This window comes from Bombus vancouverensis, chromosome 4 (assembly GCF_051014615.1).
Source record: "Bombus vancouverensis nearcticus chromosome 4, iyBomVanc1_principal, whole genome shotgun sequence".
NCBI classification, from domain to species: Eukaryota; Metazoa; Arthropoda; class Insecta; order Hymenoptera; family Apidae; genus Bombus; species Bombus vancouverensis.
In genome coordinates, this window is record NC_134914.1 from 6,844,743 (window position 1) to 6,866,255 (window position 21,513).

The following is a 21,513-nucleotide window of genomic DNA, read 5'->3' on the forward strand; positions in this document are numbered from 1 at the left end:
AATAGTAGAACATTTATAGAAGCGTTTAGAATTTTAAACTTTCGCGATGATTAGATGACATACATTTCTGGTTCTTCGGATTTCGATCGTGTTTTTACCAACAGCCACGTAACGAACAAGTGTGTTACTTTACATTTAGAAATTGTATTTTATTCAGTGGCGCTAATGAGACAATTATCATGATTATATAATTCAAGTGAATATCATGATTATATTGGTAAAATTAAAAATAAACCTAAGAACACGTTCATATAGAAATTACAATGTATTCACTGTTCACAGCATGAATAATAGTGTTAAACGTAAAATAAACGTCAAAATTGGTCCCTCTAAATATCGAGGCTTATTATAGCGAGTAAAAGAAACAGTACTGTAGTGTTCTGGCCGCTTGTCATCCAATTTGACATTTTAATGCGTCGTTCTTACAAAATTATCCAAAACATTCAAAAACGTTTTCGTGATTTTTGAGTTATGTCATTATTGCGGCAAATGAACGATATAGAATGTATATATAAAGAAAATATATTTAAAGTCATCGAATCATACATGCATATATATGTAGATAATACATAGGATGGTGTAAATTTGCAACAAGGTCACTTGAAGCTGCGTCGAAGATTTTCCATGTTTTTATTTTTATTTTTTTTTCACGGTTGGCGCGCCGCTGTTATTCAACGAGAGCGTTAACGAGATTTGATTTTTGAGCGCGTACTGCGTCTTTGATGTTCGGCTTATCGAGCCGGCTTAACTATCGATTCGTTTCAGTGTTTGTGTTTTGGATAGCCGCAAGTGATAGCGAACAGTATTTTCGTAGGTGGATCTGGACCCTCGACTAATATAATATTAGTACGTGAAACTTTAGACACAAGTCACAAATTACCAGTACAACAAGTTCGATAATAGAACGAAAATTGATGTTTTATAAATAAATGTTATAAATTACAAGTCATTTCACCATCGTAAATTATAAGTTATTATGCATAACAAGCACCTACATAGTTGCAACCATAAAAATCATATTCTACGACATCAATGGAACACAGCTTTCACTCAACATTATCTTCCTATAAAAAAATAAAAAATTTTCACTCATCTTTAAATTCCTTCTATTAGACAAGGGGATAGAAAAATATTTATCGCGATAAATATAACCGTAAGAATCAGTATTCTGTGGAGAACACCGACGAGAAATACAACGTAGTGTTGATGTATCGATGTATCGGTGCACAGCGAGGGAACTGCAAAGTTCTCGTCTGAAACCACAGCATCGAGAGTTCGTAAACCTCGATGTGCCGTAAACTCGGCCCTGAATACGGAGCTTCTAACGAGCCACGATACGGATCCCCTTCCGCGATTCCCAATACAAACCAATTTTTCTCAATGAACCGCCGTCGGTAATAGTTCGTAATTTCTTTCACCGATTTTTCTCCCTTCTTATTCGAGAGTCCAATAATCATTGGACGATTTCAGAGACTCTTTTGCCAATGATCATAATTAGGTGCTTTCCATGTACATAATATTATCGTACTGTATTTCGTGAAAACGTTTCATCCGATACTGTTTGATCTTTTCAGAAAATTATTGTCAACATTTTTCATGTTCTAAGACAGGTTATATTGTACAGGTTGTTACGCAATAATGACTAAATAATGAAAAAGACTGAATAACGAAATGATTAAACTTTTGTTGAAAATTAATTTTTATCGTTAGATCTCGACGACACCTAATATGTTAATACCAATACTGCTGCTAAATTATAGTACAATTATTCAATCACCTAATTCAAATCCGACTTTCAAAACTCTCGTGCTATGAAATCAAAGATTCAAAATCAAAGGTCATCATTCTCTATACAGAAGTGCAGTAAAATGTAAACCATGTAAAAATAGATATCTGTCAATCCTAATTACGCGCAGCCTACGCTACATGTGTGCAGATCCAAACAATCGATCAAATATCAAAGTTTGCAAATTCCGAAACCTCGAGGCCAAATCAAAGTTCACCGTTCCTTCTCCCAGTCTCGAAATGTAAATATCTCTTAATGCCATCCTAACCGCGCCAAATCTGTTACCGACCTGTACTATCTTATACACCAAGTGAAACACCAACCGACGTAACTACGTAGAATTGTACGATACATAATACAATAGTACGAAGACTAGCGTAGATCGAAGGAAGAGACATCCCTCAAGCTGTATGAACTTACAACGAAAGTTGTCATTCACTGAAAAATTATCTCAAAATGCAAATATGTATCGCTCAATCCCATATTAACCACGCCAACCCTATAAATACTAAGCAACCTATCCTACACTTGTAACAAGAGTCGCGAAGAACGCCAGCTAGCCAGTATATCTGCGTAACATCGTACCATACACGTTACACAGAATCATATAGCGTGGATTGAAGGATCTCTCGGAAGGCATCGTCGGCCCCGAAAGCTCGTTGGCTGTCGTAGGAAGCGCAGACCGAGCATACCATCCAGTCTGGCCGCCTGGCTGGCTGGCCAGCCGGTCGATCAATATTGCCATGGCTACGACGTGCAACGTGGAGGAGAAAGAAGAGAGGAGGCGGAGTAGGTGGCGGCTGGCTGGCTGGCTAGAGAGAAACACGGGGCGGAGGGGTAGTTGCTCATATTCCGGTTACACACGAGAGGGTTGAGAACCAGGTCTGATTCCGGAACGCTGGCGTGGAGTGGGGAATGGTGGAGGGGCTGGATGTACGGAGGTTACAACGTAGTAGTAGAAATACGTACTGCTACGTCACGAGACCTACACCTTGCCCCACCATGCCAGCCACCGCCGCGTTCTACTCGAGCGATTCATGACGACGTAGAAACTGCTGCTGCGCTTCTCTCGCTCGCCTGCCGCGGCGACGCTGCCTCGAAAGAAACGCTGACACCACCCGGCCCCTTTCTTCCCAGATATACACTTGAAACACGATCGCGAAGACACGAGTAAGAGTAATTCCGACGTTGTTTGAACAGTGGTCGATTTATGTTGGTATATAGACGAATGATTTAGAGAAGATAATGATTAGACTGCGGATATTTATAAAGATTATGCAGATTTATTTTTGGGAATATAATTTAAGAAATGTAATAATGATTTATATATTGGGTAGTGTGCTCCTCGCGGCTATTTTCATTCTTTTTTTCACGCTGGCTATGTAATTTTTATTTTTTATCGTATCATGAGGATATGGAAATGATGATAAATGTAGTAATTGTATTATGAACGCTCTTACTTCTATAAGTAATTTCTTGTTGGATTTAGCAATACATCTCTGGTATTTTCAAATATTACGATTATAGGACTGTTTGGAAATATTTAATTTTAGCAATAATTGCAAACCAAATTAACATAAAGCTGCCGTCTATAAGAACTTTCCCCATTTACATACTCGTCATAATTGCACTGCCAACGACAAAACCATATAATCAAAAATATCTTTGCTTTCCACTACAAACCATTAATAATCTCTCGAATCTCTTACTTCGTTATTTATCTAATGACGCATAATTTCCAATTATGTATAACCACACATTTCTAGAAGAAATTTCCCTAACTTCTTGCCAATAAACGTAAAAACGTAACAGATGTAACCTCTAAACGGAAGAAAACAAGTGCCGGAAAGAAATTACATTCGAATTAGATTAAAATTGGCATAGCAATTTGTAGGGTTGTATAATGGTTTCCGCGCGTTTCGAGAGTCGCTGGCCAGCTTCGTTAAATATTATTTATCGTTTCAATTTGGTTGTAAATGGATCACGGTTGGGTTTATAGCTTTCTCGAGGTAAGGAAAGCCAGAGTGGCCACGGTGTATCGAGTTGCGCACGCGCACCACGCGATTCTCCGCCACGATAATATTTCGCTACTTTGTGGCGAATAAAATCGCGACAGGCTCTCCGTTACACTGTTGAAAGTTGTCTCCGCTTGTGACACATGCACAACTCGACCGATTTTTCTTCTTTCGCTTCCGCATAGAAGAGAAACGAACGACCTACGCGTAATCCATGGCATACAATGATCCAACAAACTCGTACGATGCATTGTTGCTAGAAGCTATATTTGCTAGGTTAGAAACCAATTCCTACTAACAATAATTTACAGAATCTTTTAAACAGACATCATTTGTCTTGTTTGAAGAAATGAAAGATAATTCGTTTCTGGACTTTTCTTGTTCGTTCATGGCAAAATATACTACGATAGTATTTTAAAATATAAATTAAAATAAAATTAAAATTACAGACGAAAATTAATGCTAAAACACACCACTGACCATAAATTCTCAAGTTTCTACCTTCGATATCTAAAATTAGCGCTTTGATAATCGTGTTAATTTTACAATTTCGTTGTACATTTTCCAGCAACTATGTTATACCGAAGTCAGCGGTGGAATCGATTCTTCGGTTGAACAATGTTGATTGCCGTATTGTCTTCCAGTGAATGTTCGTTCGGAAGCGGAGAACGAACAGGGGAGGTTTCGAAGGTAGATGCACGCTCGTGACTGATATCCATATTGCAACAATATAAAGGGGGAGAAACCTAAGTTGCACGCGCGTTGGCGTGCAAGAAATTCCCCTTTTCCGTTCCTCGTGCTTCGCAGCGTAGATATACGTAGATATACTCGATTACTGCTACATTGTCTGTCGGCTACCAAACGAAAAAGAATAAGAAAAAGAGTTTGATATGATCGTTTTTTAAGGCACAAAATAATAGGTTGAATGAAGTGAACCGCGCTTAGTAGCTGATTTATCTAGAACAGGGTGATTCGGGTAATTAGAAGAATATTGCGTTGTAATATTTGGCCAACTTTAATAGTAAAATTGGCAAACATTAAAATTAATATTACGTTTGAAAATTGACTTACAATTTACGAGACAAGGATTTGAATAATTAAGGTTAGAACTGTCGAATTTATTCAATGTTATATTCTGAATATATTCTAAACGTTTGTATCAAATGTATGAAAAGATTGGTATCCATCAATTTATCTTTTAAGAAAATAATATTACGCAATAAATGGATAACGTAAAGTATATAACTGCGTAATAATCTCAAGACGGACACATCCGATGTTCTATATGCATATACTCAGCTGGAACATACGCTGCGTCTATAGGAAGACTTCGACTTCCTTTGTTTCACGGTTGGCCGGCCTGCGAAAGCAGAACATGCACTATTGTACTACAAGCTGCAAGAAAACTATATACAACATACATTCTACGTAGACTGTAAGTCGATGAGGGAGAAATCGATTGATTATGTAGCGAAACGCGTGGCGTGCCAACTCATGAACCTCGAACCTTTTGTGATCGATCGATTCTCCTTCGCTGTTGCAACCCACGCGAAAACTTGCCGATTTGTTCGAACTCTGTCCTGTTCTACCTTCGACCCGTTAGTTTCTCTGATTTAACTGCAATCTCGTGTTTTCTTTCTTTCATTTCTAGAGCGATCATGATCACGAGACAAGCGTATCTCGCTCACTCACAAATTTCACAATTTTTATTTTTATATAATATCTGAGAAAAGATTAAATTTTTGTTATTCCGTCAAACGAATGGTACACAAAATGTATTTATCATTGATCGTAATGATTCCTTAATCTTTTACCAACGAACACACAAAATTCAGAACGTAGTACACATGGTAACTGCGTATAAACTTTGAAGCGACTCTCGAGCGCAAATGACGAGTGTTTGGAGTAGAACAGACGAGATCGAGTGGCTGCTTGTATTTGAATAGATTCCAGAAATGCACTGTAAAGTTCCGAGCACAAGAAGATACATAGCATGAGATAGTTTCAAGAGCGTGGTGCAATCGAGCAAACGAATTTAGTCAGTTTCGAGAGTCATAGGGTTTAATCAGTCCTTCATCCTTCATTTCTGTGCCATCAGAACATTGTTAATCGTCTTCTTCTGTGCTGTTTCGTCATGTAACATAATCAAAACGCGTCTGTTATTAATATATTATAACGATAATACGATTTTGAGGTATTTTCATGCTAACAACAGAAATATCGTAAACAGGAATCTGAAAATGTCGCCATAAGAAAGAATTCCAGAAGATTCATGTTTGAAAAGCGTTCATATGTTAGATAAAGAAAGATTTGGGGTCTTTGCTTACACCATCTTTTCCGTCCTTAGTGTGAGCAGAATATGCTTCTAAATTTTGGTCAGCTGTTTTTCTCGCGTATCTTATATGTACAGTATTTTTGGCTGCGAATATATTTAGAACAAGAATATTTGTTACAAACATTATTTTCTAGTTTCTAGCCAAATGCGTTAGTAGTAAAGTAACTGGGACTATACTGGAAGGCCACGCGACTTCGACCCAGAAGTTAATGTGTTAATTGTTCTTTAAATAAAGCTTATGTTCTTCCTAAGTTGCAACTTTTGCTCTAACTTCTAAGTGGAGTAGACTACGTGTATCGTATTTCGCGGAGCTTGCATCTTATTTCTTTTTAATCGGATGAGAAGAAGGGAGGGAATACGACATTCCATAGTAGGCGGAAAGTCGATGTTTTTGTTTTCGTTGGCATTTATTATTATGGCGCAGGGTAATCTATTGTCTTCTCCATTGCTTCTATTATCCAAGAAGCCGCGTTTGTCGTGTCATAATTCGCGTACACATTGAACGTAGTACGAGCATTCGTACGTGAGTGCAACGTGCGCGATCCTGGAATTGGTCTCGAGGTGAAAAATCAAAAACTTGAATCAACAAAAAGCTTGACATTAAATTCTTAAATTGAATAAAATCATAATTTTTTAACTACATTTATACCGGATGTCGTGGCATTTCCTCGTGAAACTATGCTCTGGTATATTGTATGAGTATAAATAAGAACTAGATATATGAGAATATTAGCAAACTGGATTTCCTAGTTAACAAATTAATCTTATAAAATCAAATAGAAAGGTCATTTTGAAAGTGTGGCTTATCGCATCTTTCCCTTGTAGTCTCCAAATGGTATGTTTATAATATTACTTAATGTATTTTTAATCTCCGTTGCTCGAGATACTTCTGATTTATGAGAAAATTACATAAACATTCGTCAAGAGGCATTTCAATTACCCTGGAATGTTACGCAGATGCGTACGAGGCTCGAGTGCAACGATTGCTTGAAACAACAGACGTAATTGCGACGTTACGTTCCTTCCTTTCACATTTCCTTCCTGAGATTACTATTATTAAGGATAAAAAGCACACGATTTTCCTGCGAACATTTTATATCGCACGACACGGAAGTTTCGAAAAACGAGAAAAATTCAAGTATAAATGTACGATATAGAGAAAAACATGTAGTTCTTTAGAGCCAATACTTGCAAACCATTTCCGTTCGATAATCCAGGTAAACGGAGAAAGTAGTAGATACGTAATTTTCTCATTGAATTTATATTACTCGGCAGGGTTCCTGTAATTTTGAAAAAAAAAACATGGCTATTTTATTTAAAAAATTAGATCATTATGTTACATATATAAAATTAGATTACATCAAATTAGCTGTAATTGTTATTATAATACTAAATACTGGTTCCTCACAATACAATAATTCTAAATATAATTAGACGATTTAATAATTTCCTAATGATATTTCAAATATACTTGAGTCTTAATTGCTTGACAACGAGGTACGAGACAATTGTTGAAATTACAAAACTCGAAATAAGATGGCAATTAACAATAACAAAATTTCGTTGTTAGCTTCTTCTTCCAAAAGAACTGAATTTAAAAATTCGATAAATACGATTATATTATTAATTCATGACTAACTATGTTCAAACTACCTAATACTTATGAACGAACGGCTGTGTACACTGTACGTGTTACGTATGCAACGAGGATGCAGTGCTCGCCGACGTTCATATTTCTTGTCGACGACACACGAGGACAGAGAACGCGAGTTCTTACCGTGCACGCAATTCAACTCGAGTCGGCTTGACTCGATACGCGCGGCGAGCACTTTCTCATTAATGAAAACTCTGCTTTGCTTCTCTCTTGTGGTGCAGTACACGTTGCTTTACGCATTCTACGCGGCGGTACAACGTGCGTGAAACGAACGAGCCTCGTGCGCATGCGCACACACGGGGTGAGTACGCGGCCATTCTGCTTGACGTTTTAATTGGATCAGGCGTCTTTTTAATTGGGGCCTGAAATTAACGCCGATCTGCAGTCGAATTGTTGCTTACCGCGTCAATGTTAGAATCGGTTAAATGTTTAAAATGACCGTCCGATAACGTTACCGCGTAATTGTTTGCGAGTTAATTAGCGATTGATAAAGATGGTCCTGCAGTTTTTAACGAGAATCGAGAAAGCTTCGATCGAAAAGTTCAAATTGAAAATTATTCATTTTGAAATAAAATCTTACCGGTAAATGGTGAATTGCAACGTGGTAAGCATATAATAATTTATAAGCTTAAAAAATCAGTCTTTCGATGCCAAACAGCCATGAAAGAAAAGAAAATGTTGTGTGGATGTTGTCAACCTTGACGCACTTAAAAAGATCGATCGATAATCATAATATCGTGTCAGCTTGAAGGTTAGGATCGTAATTTGCCGTAGGTCATGTCCATACGAAGAATTCTTATAAACGGCATGAAAGTATTTAACGACGCAGTTTACACAAATGTATTACGCGCGATAATTAGAAAATTGTTTACTTAATTGAGAATATTAAAGAATCCCGAAGAATTGATACGTAATTACGCGTTCAATTTTTTCCTAATCTGAAACTTTTATTTCAATGAAATTTCAAATCTCATTGATGTATATACGCAACTAGCTGAAAGTTGGTTGAAATAAGTCACGGCACGTGACAACGCGGTGTCCAGTAGCCAGGAAGGAAAAAGAGGTTGACGAAGAAGAAACGCTACGAGAAATACGTGTAGAGAAAGAGACGGAACATGGAAAGAGTGAGCGAACGATCAAGGGGAGCGTAGACTACCGGATGTGACGTTTCGCCCTTCTAAACATAGATACACGCCATGCAACTCTACCTCCTCTTCATCGTCGTAATGTTGTAACGTTGTAACGCCTGCTTGCTCTGCTCGACTCAGCGTCGGTTCTTCCACTCTCTCTCGAGCCTCTACTCAAGGCTACTACTGTCATCAGGAAGTCAGGGCCGTGAAAAAAGACGTCAGCCTTCGTCGCGTTCCGGCCCGTAGCGAAATATTTTCAAAAGAAAAAGTTAGACGCTTGAAGTTGTTCCTTCACTTACTCTATATACGAAGATATACTCGAATAAGGAACATTATAATTTATAAGCAAACTGCAAATTTTTATGAAAATTTATATGTACGTGTAGACATATAAAAATGATAAAATAAAATAAAAGAGGCAGAACTTAAACAGAAATTCGTTTTAGTTATTAAAAATCATAACGAGTACCGTACTTTGGTTATTTTATATGTTTTCCTACGTTGTATGCATTCTATCATACGCAATTCTTGCGCTTTTAGATTGTACAAATGCATGAAAATCTACAATCTATTTATAGCACATACCTATATATATATATATATATATATATTTATTTATTTATTTATAACGTAACAGAATGTGATAAGTCGTATTTTTATAGAGGAGTAATTTAAAGATCTATCGTAACGTTGTTGGCCGCTATTTTAGAAAAGCTCAAACACCACATACGTACTTCAAGAATCAACAATCTATATTAAGCTTACGTTGCGTCGTGGCGATACCTCGCAATGGTCGTCACTCATTTCCACTTCTCTCGAACATTGGCAGAGAGGTAGGTTAGGGTCCAGAGGTTCGTCATTGCATTGCGCCTATGACAGCGCTGCTCGTTGAAAAATGCACGCAACGTGAAGTAACGTAGCAAAAGAAGCGCACGTCCTACAATTAGATAAAGCCGCGGCACCAACGTAACTTCTGATTCATTCACAGAACCGCATTACGTAATTCCGACGCCTGGTACAATGAGTAACGCCTGCGAGTACGTTATCGCTGCAAATGTTGTCGATTGTAAATCAACGTTTTATCGTGCCGTTCGGATTCTTCTAATTCGATTCTTCCGATAGAAAAGAAGCATTTGTGGGTTTCGTAATGAACAAAGACGAGTAAGCGTCGGTGATGAAGTTCATTTTATAGTTTATGGGCTGGAATTTAATTTTTTATTCGTCTACAAAAGGAACTTCGCTTTATGTATTGCTTTTTTTTTTGATAGGAATTTTAAATATTTTCCAGAAGGGATTAACTAACAGAAATAAATTTCGTGCAAAATTTATTAAACAAAGTAGCGGAGGGTTGGCAACCCCTGTTCCCAATCTCTTCGAATTCTCCCCTCTCTTCAAATGATTTAACGACGTGTCAGCGACACTGGGGTACACGATAAACGCAGAAGGGTTGTCACCATTAATTATTTTCTTTATAATTGATATTAATAAACACGGTACACGTTATTGCATCATACATTCGTTACACAGTCTCGAGGAAACGCGCGTTTCTTAGAAAGGGTGTAACGCTAATGGCGCTAATTTATGACGCCACACTTCCCAAGCAACATTCCATGTATAGTTTCGTGTGTTACATCCTCTTCCTGCGGAAATAAATTCAGTGTTATTCGAAACTTCCGCGAAACTTGTTACTTAAATTGAAATCTCTGAATACTATATAATGACTTTTAGTCATTTTAATTTTGGGGGATTTTATGAACTTTTTTGTTCAAATTAAGTATAAATTATATATATATATAAATTATAAATTATTGATATATAATATATATATATATATATAAATTAAATATGGTATAAAACATACTATAGTGTTCGACTATTTTATTGTATTTTTGAATTGTATAGAATTATCGTTAGTTCTATTTCTATTATTACACAACTATTTTGTTTTTCCTTTATTATTTTAGTAGACTAGGGCATCTATCTCCTTTTTTCTAATTTTTCTAACTTTCTCGTATAATCCAAGTTAACAAGGATGATTCCATGAACGCTATTACCGCGAGTGTTCGCCTTAATCGTAATTGTAAGCGCAAACATAGCGTGAAACGATAAGCATTTTATTTTTATGTTTATTACAGGTAAGTCTGCACACTTCATTTGCGGTTCAGGAATTCCTGCCCTGGTACGTGCTGCGTTCCCTGTGGTTAACAACCGTGAGTCGATGTTTGAAACCAATTCTTCTTAAATTGATTTCCTACCAAATACATAGCTACTCAATAGACTCCTTTTACATTTAATAAACATTTCCTCCGTTTACGTTTTCATACAGAAAACATATACAAACTTATACATTTGCTTACCGTAGAAATTTTATTATATCAATTCGTAGATTACATTTGCTTACGTAAATTTTAATATATAAAATTTTTACTAAAGAAATTGAAATGAAAAGTAACTACACACGAGAAAAAAGACGAGCATTTATTCATATATGTACTTTATAAGAAATCACTAAAATTAACAAAATATAGAGATGCACCGTTGTAAGTCCATAAAGTTTCTAGTAAAAATTATACATTGGTCATTTTGACCGTTCTCATAATTTTAATATTAAATTCTACGGCACAGTATCAGTAAGATATACAGTGTGTCTAGTTTGAAATTTTAAATCTAGTGATTTTAAATTTAAAATTGGCCATACGTGAAAATAATTCGAAACTGGACTTGGATGATAGAAAATAGGCAGAAAATTGAAGAAAAATATGATTAATTTGGGCCACGAAATCGCGTTACGGGTGTTGTGTGAGCGTAATTTCGGTGCAGACCTTGAAAGGTCACTGAGTCAGCTCATCACTGATACTGACAAATCGAATTATTCGCACCCATGGGAAAACGAATGGAAAGAAAGAGAGAAAGAACATACCTGATTAAGTTTTCGTAATATCGAATTATAGTCGCGTCGCGATCAGCCTGCACTTGTCATTGAAGCCGATCCAATTCGGATAGGACTTTGAATAAATATTCATCTACAGAACTTCAGTTGTGAAAGATGTTTGCCAACGAAACTTCGATATATAACGATTCGCGAACTAATTTGAATACCTATTTAACGTAGAAAATTTTTATGAATATGTGTATTATACATATTATACGAAACATTTTCAAAGGTAAAAATACTTTAAGAAAACTATATTATATCTTGCTTGAAGCGTATAATTTACACTTTTAATTTATAATCCATGAAAGGTGACGAAATTTTGTGCAAAATATAATTTTTTATAAAGTTTTGTAAACAATTACTGATAGATATGTTTCATACAGTACAAAAATACATATTTAATCCGGCAATCAAATTAAACTTTTTATTCAGTTGTGATAACATTAAATTGATCGATATGGAGTTTATTGAATTTTAAAATTTCATCAAATGCTAGAAATTACTTACGCGTATGCGTATATGTCGCTCAAAATCAAATTTTTCTACGTTTTGAATTTTCATTTCGTTAATTCTACACTACCTAGAAAATGATGGAGCGGCTGCGTGTCTCTATTACGTATAGTCAAAGGTTATTGACATTCTCTATGGCTCGTAATGGCACGTGATCGAGTTCGTCGTAAACGACGGAGCAGAAGAATGCTTTTCGCGAAGTGCGTATACGTGCCTCGCCGCGATTGTCATACTTGGTATACTGGTGTGAGAAAACGAATAAAGGCATTTGTCACATGTGCCCTTAAGACTGGCTGGACTTCACCCTGAAGGGCTGTAATACCGCACAATGGAGGGCCTTCCACGCGTGAATGCCTCGATGAATCGTCCGGCATATGTAGAACCCTTCGGTGACTTTCTTTTCTTATTTCTATTCCTATTTCGTAGCCACTAGATTTTCTTAGAAATTACGAAATTTATGCTTTTCCAAGGAATTTTAATCTGCTGAAGCCACAGCACTTAGGAGTCTGCTAGGAAAATTTCGACAGTTACGTATATACAGATAAATCTTGTTTCTTAGAGGTTTGTTTGTTCGGATTTGAAATGATTTCAGGCGAATGGTAATGGCTATGACACTGCAGAAATTATATTTAAAAAAATTTATTCATAATTTACGATCGTGCAAATGTTTGTAAAGTCTTTGCATAGTGTTCTATAAACATAGACTCTGTGGCATATAGATTGTCGCTTCAAAATATTTCATCATAGACACTTGGAAAAACCATATTTTTAAGGGTCAACGTTTGGAAATGACCTCGATCATGAATTCACAAGAAGTGAACTTGATCCTCACTGGGGGAAACGAAACATTTTAAGGAAAAGAGGACATTGTTTCTTTGGTTCGAGGGCTGTGGAGGTCGAGATTCTCTGCTAAGCAAAATAACAGGAGAAGTGCACGGAGATCCTTACGGTCGGGAATTCTGCACAGCCTCCGCCTACAGGAACCTCAGACGGGAGCATCGATCTGGGCGTCGGCCTCAAGACAACCCCTCCATCCCTTTTCCACCCCTCTACGCTTCCTTCATACTCTTCTCTCTATTCCTCTTAACCTTCTCTCTCGTTTTATCGTGTGGAATAGATAGAGAAGCTTTGTCATGCCTTTTTACTTTTTATTCAACCACGGAAACTTGGCCCAAAGTGGACCAATTGTCCCGTTATTGTTTTATTCCGCTTTTTCCTTTCCAGTATTTACAGCGTGCCGAGCATCGGGTTATTACTGTGTTTTTCTTTCCACCCTTCCTCGAAAGTTTCGTTTCTTTTGTGCCAAGCCGTGCTACCCTTTGACGACTACGCGTCACTCGTTTCACGATACTTGTTTTTATCTTTGAGGAAATGGTTGAGAAGGCTCGTGGGTTTTTAGTTGTATTTTTCGTTCGAGTTGAGTTTCGTGTCTAGAAAATTATCGTTAATTAATCACGGTGATAGGTCTTACGATCGAATATGATCGATATGGATGTATGGAATATATATATTAATATATTAATAACGTGGAAAGCGAAGGGTAAAAAGGAAATATTAAGTCGTGAACAGAATAGAATAGAACAGAATGGAGCAGAGTCAGAACTGAGTCGTGTTTCCGGCAAGTTCCAAGCTGATGACAAGCTCCAAGTGACGAGAGCACAATACCGAGGAGACTGTCCTTCCTGCAGGAGATGAGTTCTTGATTGCACTGACGTTACTGCGGACGCAATGTCAAGGCGTCAGAGAGACACCAGAAGTGCCACCGAATTGCGATTCGAAACCGTTTCCTTTGACCGTTTGCGCATTCCGTGCCATCTTTCCCTCTTTTTCCTATCGTTCTGCATCGAATATCTGCGAACGTTTATTTAACCTGAAAACCAAAAATACTGTAGTATTTTTGTTGTTTTAAAAGTCGAGTGAGATGCAGCTTAACATTAAAGCTATATTGTAGTAAATTTTCAAACCTTATTTTTCTCTGCTAATAACTTAAGAACTAGAAATTTCGAGTTATGTCATCGTGGCGGTAAATGCGTGGCAACGCATTGGTAACATAAGAAATGCAAAAAAGTTAAAGTTGAAGAACTTAAAATTACATAATTTTTAAATATTATTGAAATAAACAAGCTACATTTATTTAGAAAATTGTCTTTTAATCGTTCGAATGATAACGAAAAAGGATCAGTCATCGTAAGAAACAGCTGTTAAGCTTCATCCATAGTTCAAAATGAAAACTGCATCGGATTTCCATCGTTCTCACGGGGGCTAAGAGGGTTGAACGTTTCACGATGCGGTTGGTTGTCTAGTTTTTCACTAAGAATACGCGTAAAAACGATATTCTTGGCCTTGGTTCGTGCCTACTATGTTTCATTTTACCAATGCACTCGTGTTCGTCCCTTTCTAACATTGTTTCCTCTCGTTTCGCGGCTGTTTCATCTCGCTCCCTCCGGCACTTTGTACACTTTGGAGAAAATCACTGCAATGGAATGTGTTTATGAGCGCCTCCGTACTTTTGTGCCAAGCGTTTTCCTGGAGAAAGCGCGATATTTGCTCGAGACGTTACGAAACAGTAAAAGAAGCTGAATTAATTGCGAGTATGCTAATTATTCTCGAGCGATGTTCGCTTAAACGATTTTCGTTGTTTTCATTTCAGAAAGAAGGAGAAACATTAATAAAGACCCAATAAGATTTCGAAAAGCTGTAAACAATCAAACGTGCGGGTTTATAAAAATTGCAATCAAATATTCGAGAAGCAGAAATCTATCGAAAAAGCAGAAGACGAAATAGTACGTAATTGAGGATTGAAGAAATCAGTGCGTACCATCGAGATCCGCCATTGTCGTATTTTCTCGGAGGCACGGAACTGATAAAACCAACGAAGAAGTGCTGAACATAGTCACGTCTCGGAGCATCATCAACCGTAGCTTCTCACGAAGCATGTCGAGAAACGTGCCCTTCGGCGCCTTCTTAAAGAAGGGTAAAAGGGACATACAGGAAAGAGAAGTTTCACTGGATATGCCGTCGGCGAAAGCCAGCCCAGTAGTAATTTCGAGTAATTCTAAAATTTGTGAAAAATTGATTGAATTTTAACGCAAAATGTTCGGTTAGTGTTTCGAGGTGAGGTTTGGTTTCCTTTATTCTTTGTAGTATTTTGTAGATATCCAACATCCGAATTTTCGACTTTTATTTGTTCGTATTTCTTATTTTTGTCACCCAGATTCTTGAAAGCGTATGTATCATGCGTCATCTCTGATACTTCGTCATTCCTGCATGACATGCATTTTACGTTGAATAGATGCTTTATTAATCAACGACTCAGTGAGTGAGTAAGTTTGAAAAAAAAATAAGTATGACTCATTTATGTAGTAGTTCAAATTTCTAGTCTTTTCTATAATATAAATATTGAAAATTCTTCAAAAATTATCCTAACGTCTTAATACAATACGGACAAGTATCTCTTAAATAACCAGACATAAAATTTCCTCTTACTTTTCTTTCTTCGATACAAAACGAAACTTAATGAAATAAACCGCTCGAAATGAAATCCTTCGCATACCACGTAAAACAATGCAGACATCATCATTACGCATGCAAGATTTATTCTCTTCGCTATATCCGACGTCTTTTTTGCCAGTCATATTTCCCTTCTCAGCTATTCAAACCGTAGTCCCTCTCACGGTCAACCGACCACGCGATTTGTCCGCGTCCCAGGATCGGTTATCTTCTGGCGTAGATCCATCTCGTTCGTCCGATATCCTGTCTCGATCACGACTAGCGTGGAAAAAAGCTCGCAAAGACGATGGCGTAACTATTCCGCGTGATTAGGAAAGACAGATAAACAGAATGTGACGAGAATATCGCTCTTCTTAGTTAAAACGTTCTATGTAGTAAATTTTTATTTTGCAAGATGCAGTAATTCACGTTGTATAACGTATAGGATATGTACAGTAGCAACGAAAAGTATTCGCACATCATTGTATCTATTATAGCACTTATATGCTAATTAATTATGTCTGAGCGTATTAAATTTCGTATCATTTAATACAGTCCTTGTGATTAAAAAGTCCTTGCGATACTGTGAACATGAAATGTAAAATTTCATAGAAGAACGCATGATTGAAAAATAAGGATGCGTGTCAGTACTTTTTGCAGCCACTGTACATACAAGTTTTCTATGATAAGTGTTCAAATACTTTCGTGGGCATATATTTGATTGTAAAGCGTGTGTTTCTCGAGCAACACCTTAGTAACAGCATTGCAAAATCCAGGGAACATAACGCAAGCGAGCGGCATAGATCACGCAAAGTGAAGCAAAGCAATGTACTACGTCGCACGCGCGTTGTAACGAGATCACTTTGCAACGATTGCGCACCGTGTCGCCGCAATGGCATCTATGCCTAAGGTAATTGACCCGTGGCTTGCGTTACGCAATTCTTAACTGGGTTCCAGGAGACTCTGATTCCACGTACGCGTTAACTGCCTTTGATCTACAGTCACCTGCACTCACCGACGACAACAATAACGACGATGCTGTGTGATCGACGAGCACGACGAGGCGAACGAACGTTCTCTCCAGGGTCGTTCGACCGCGTCGATATATAAGGTGTCCCAGTAATCATGCTACAATCAGCAAAGGGATGATTCAGTATGAGAAAATAAGTTGAAAATACAGAATAATATCTTTTCATACGACGCTTCGTTTTCGATAAAATATAATTCGAAAATCTATTTAATATGTGAACTTATCTAATTATCGACTGAGTGCGAGTAAACTATCAGCTAGAAGTTAATTTACATGTGAAAATAAGCGAAGAATATAAAATAAAATTTGTCCGTTTGAACACCTCGTTTTCGGGGAAATAGAGTTTGGATTTGTTTAATTAAGAATTGGCCAGGTGCATTTCAATCAATCAATTTTCAAATTTCATTTTTTCGGAAACGAAACTATTTTCACACGTAGAATAAGCTTCTGTCGATTATTCACTCCTGTACAGTCGGAGTTGTTCTTGCTTTGAAATTAAAGAATTTGTAAGAATAGTATAAAATAAAATAAAGATCGTATCGAGCTAGTCGAATGAGATCGATTTGGAATCGATTGTCTGACCATGTGAAAATAGTTGCGACCCATGCGCCACCTTGCAGACCCCGCCAAAAAAGTTGTAAACGTGATCAGTAGATCGCCATTATGGACGTCTCGTGTTCGTTGCATAATGTTGTCCGCGTGTATCAGTTACATTACTGTTAAAAGCTGAAATGTCTAATGTGTTGTCTTAATATATGTAATTAAAGTATCTAGTATGAAGTGTTAATATGATTAAATGTGTTATGTATAATCTTAATGTAATTGAAGTGTGTTCGCCAGAAGAAATTAGTAGTAGCGTTTCGTTGGACCAACAAATCTGGCAAGATTGAACGTAGAAACTTTAACGAATACTATTTCGAATAAATAACAGGTTAGTAATTAAAGTGGTTTCAAGTTGTTTAAGTTTTAAATAACTGAACTAATAGAAATGAGGTTTTATGCGTGTAAAGGTATATTGTATTCTCTGTAAGCGGCAGATATACATAGCGTGCTTCTGAGCGCTTCCAGTTGGATATAAAGGTACACAGAAGTTTTTTACCAGTGTGAGATGCTTATATTACGATACCTTGAAGAAGCATATATCTGAACGAACAGTAACGTTGGAAAATAGGAATAGGAACTAAAAGAGATTATTATATTTCTTCACAGAAGCTTTTCTACCTACCCAATATTGCTTTTAATAATATTGATGTAAGTATTGCGTTCACACAATTTTTATGCATTATTTCACTACTTGATCCACAATGGCAGCCATGATTTCGTAAAGAGTGCTAGGTCGGTGTTCTGACGCTTTCGTCAAGTGCGTGAGTTTCGTTGCTTCATGAAAACGTTACAACGAAGCTTCGTCACACTGGCCTACCATCACATCTCCTTGCTCTGGTAAATTACACGCTGATAAGCCTCTAGTGGGAACGTAGTAGTCCTTGCGAACGGGCAGTTCACGCGGTGATTCGAAATACTGCGACGTAGGGAATGTTATTTGGAATTTCAAGCGATTCTACCTGTTCCGGGTAATTTTGGCGGTTGTACGTTAAAGGCGATCAGTCGGCGAACGACACGATCGTAATTGTTCCATGGTAAGCGGCAAGAATGCTGCCCACAACATGGAGATACCAGTACCGATTATATCCACAGCAGGCTATCGACGATGTATCGGCTGAGATGCGTGGATAAATCGATGACGAATCGATAACGCGAAATAAGTCGTCTAATAGAATTTTTAGGTTAGAATTCGCCACTTCTTCTCTCTCTTATTTAATAGATGTCACAGTGTAATTGACCTTCTATTTCTTTCTCTCTTTTAAGAGAAGAATTTCGCGTTTTCTAACCTTCAAAAGATATCTCAAGTCTATAGCAAAATATAACAGCAAACTAAATATTTAACACGTTAAAAATCTTTTTAATCTAATTTTCTAATAATTTAAACCTTTTTAATTTTGGTGAAATACGAGCAATATTAAAATGTAAGGATTCGAAGATCGTACTATTACGATCCTATGGTTAGCCAACAATCTGGTTTAATGGGGACTTCCGTGACAAGGCAAAGATTTGTTGCTCGTTGTATAAATGAGAAGCAAGGATTGCGAGATCCAGACGATAGAAACGGTGTCGGCCTGTAGCTCTAGCTACCTCTAAAACCAAGATCATTGGACATAGCATGTCTTTGGGCCGAACGTGTCCTGAATCCGTGGACATTCCAGAGATATCGGTAGAACGGAACTCGTGACGATCGGATGATATTCCAGCTCTAGAATTTCTATTTCATTAACCAATCGGCCACTCTGTTTCCAACAGAATGCAGGAATCTGTGTCCCCTTCGCTATGCTCAATCGATCGATTGCTTTGACTGTTTTACTGATTTCAGGTATTTGTAAATATTTTTAATTTATCCTTCCTTGTTTCCAAACAAAGGACCGCAGCTAACATTAATTTTAAAATAAAGTAAATTTTGCATTTTGTAAATTCCAATTAGTAATTTTCGTTTAGTATTAATATCGATGTGAATTTAGATACGAGAGTAAGTTGATGAGTTCATGGCCAGACGTTATATGATATTTATCTATAAGTTAGGTCGTGAAATTTTCAAATCAGCCTGGTAAATTGCTAGAATATCGGATTTATTTTGATGGTCGTCGTGCATAAATCTACTCGCTCCTATCTGACTAGAAATTACTTTCATGTCGTGTCCGTCATCGTTATCTCTATAGCGTTTCAAGTATAATAGTTCAAAATTAGTGCACACACGCGTTTATCATGTTTACACGACACGGCATAATGTAAAAATGAAATACATATCTTCTCATTCAATCTGCAGATTCATCTCAAGATACTCAGTAATGTCAATACGTATACACCATATGTATACGATCGGCTATGTTTGTCAATAGAAATATATGTAATAATTAAGATAGGCTTTGATTGATTATATCGTTTGTTGAAGAATAGCAATTCGTTATATCGTAACTGGAAATCCAAACAAGTCGTCGAATACGATACACTAGCCGCTTTGGTCAATATAAATAAACATTTGCTTTATTGACGAAACCATTATATATTAGTCGCGAATAATCTCAGAAATTTTCCCGAGGCTAAGCACGCTAATAGACAATTTTTCTACAGACACACTTTCTCCACATAACCAGCATAACGTGCCAAACAAATCATTTCAAGCCCCCAACGAATTTCCTATGTTTAACATAAATTCACTACATTTCTTCGTTAATAATAATCGATACCTAATGTAATCGAATGGCAATCGTTGAATCAGAGATTCACATATTTACATTTAGTTTAGATCAAGTCACTTAAGTTCGCTATCACATCGTTAGTTACATCGATCTTATATATTTTTGAAAATAGCTCTCGTCTCATCAATCAAATTTTGGAAACCTTGCTATAATAAATACAAGGATGTGCCAATATTTTTCGCAGCCACCGTAGATATAAAGACGTTATGCACGCTCCTTGGAATTCGTCTCCGAAAAAATACCCAAGGCGCGGAAGCGTGGCAACGATCGCTGCGTCAGCTTTACAACGCTGCGATTCGTTAGCATGTCGCGTCGGTTTTACGGATAGCAAAGCAAAGATCTGTGTAGGTCGAGCGCTCGTGGGAAATCGCCTTTTGTCCCCCATGGTTCACCGTTTCGACCCCCGTTGCTGTTTCTTCGTCGTTAACGAGCGGCCTGATAAAACCATGGCAAGTTGGTATGTGTAGTTGTAGCGGCAATAAATCAAGTACCATCGTTCCTCGGCACAGGACATTCCGTTAATGAGCTCAACACTCGTGGATAGGTCGAGAAAGGCGTTGCCGCGTGCCGCTTTCACGAAGTGTCGCCATGATCGAGTTCGACAAAAATTTCCTACCGATTCTGTAGCATTTTCGATTCTCTATGCTTGTTCTTCCATTCGAGCGCCGATAAGAGGAAATTTTACTAACTATCGTGCAAGGAAAGTTCGGCTTTTTGTTGATTCCCTTTGTTATATTTTATAAGCAGGGTGCCGAGTTCTATACGAAGTCAGCTGTTTTTGTGAAAATAATTAAAGCGATGGATCCTGAGAGATTCGATCAATTCGCTGTACATTCTAACGATTAATTCTACCTTTGATAGTTTTTATTTTATTTTATATTTTATTTTATATATATTTATTATGTTTTATATTTTAGCACACCGCGTGCATTCTATGCATTTTTGTATTTCTAAATTTATGACAAATGCATAGAAATCCGCACCCTGTTTAGAAAGGAATTGGAATTGCAAGGATTCAAGGACAGTCGTCAAGTATAGCGATATTTAAAATTATATGCTTCACGAGTGAAACAAATTTCTATTTAGATTCTATTTCTTCAATTACGTTTATAAAAATATGAAATTGGATAAACATCCGCGGCCTGGTTATTACTATGCAATTATTTCAATCACCGACTTTCGAAATGCTATTAAAAAGATAAAAGAAAATATATATATATACATATTCGACTATTTTCAAATGCTCTAAACATATAATACGACGTCGAGATAATTTGCTTTCCACGCGTACAATGTAATATGTAATACATCAATTCGTACT

At 37.0% G+C, this 21,513-nt stretch overlaps 1 protein-coding gene and 1 long non-coding RNA gene across 3 annotated transcripts in view; one reads left to right on the forward strand and one right to left on the reverse strand.

The window, feature by feature from the left end:
- Nucleotides 1–21,513, forward strand: part of crp (transcription factor cropped) — a 154,189-nt gene that overhangs the window by 59,821 nt on the left and 72,855 nt on the right. The gene's annotated exons all lie outside the window — the stretch shown is intronic.
- Nucleotides 3,034–5,726, reverse strand: LOC143302646 (uncharacterized). Its single transcript, XR_013058302.1, has 3 exons — nucleotides 5,616–5,726; nucleotides 5,223–5,524; nucleotides 3,034–5,161 (listed from the first exon to the last, which is right to left on the reverse strand). It is a non-coding gene; the product is annotated as an uncharacterized LOC143302646 (long non-coding RNA).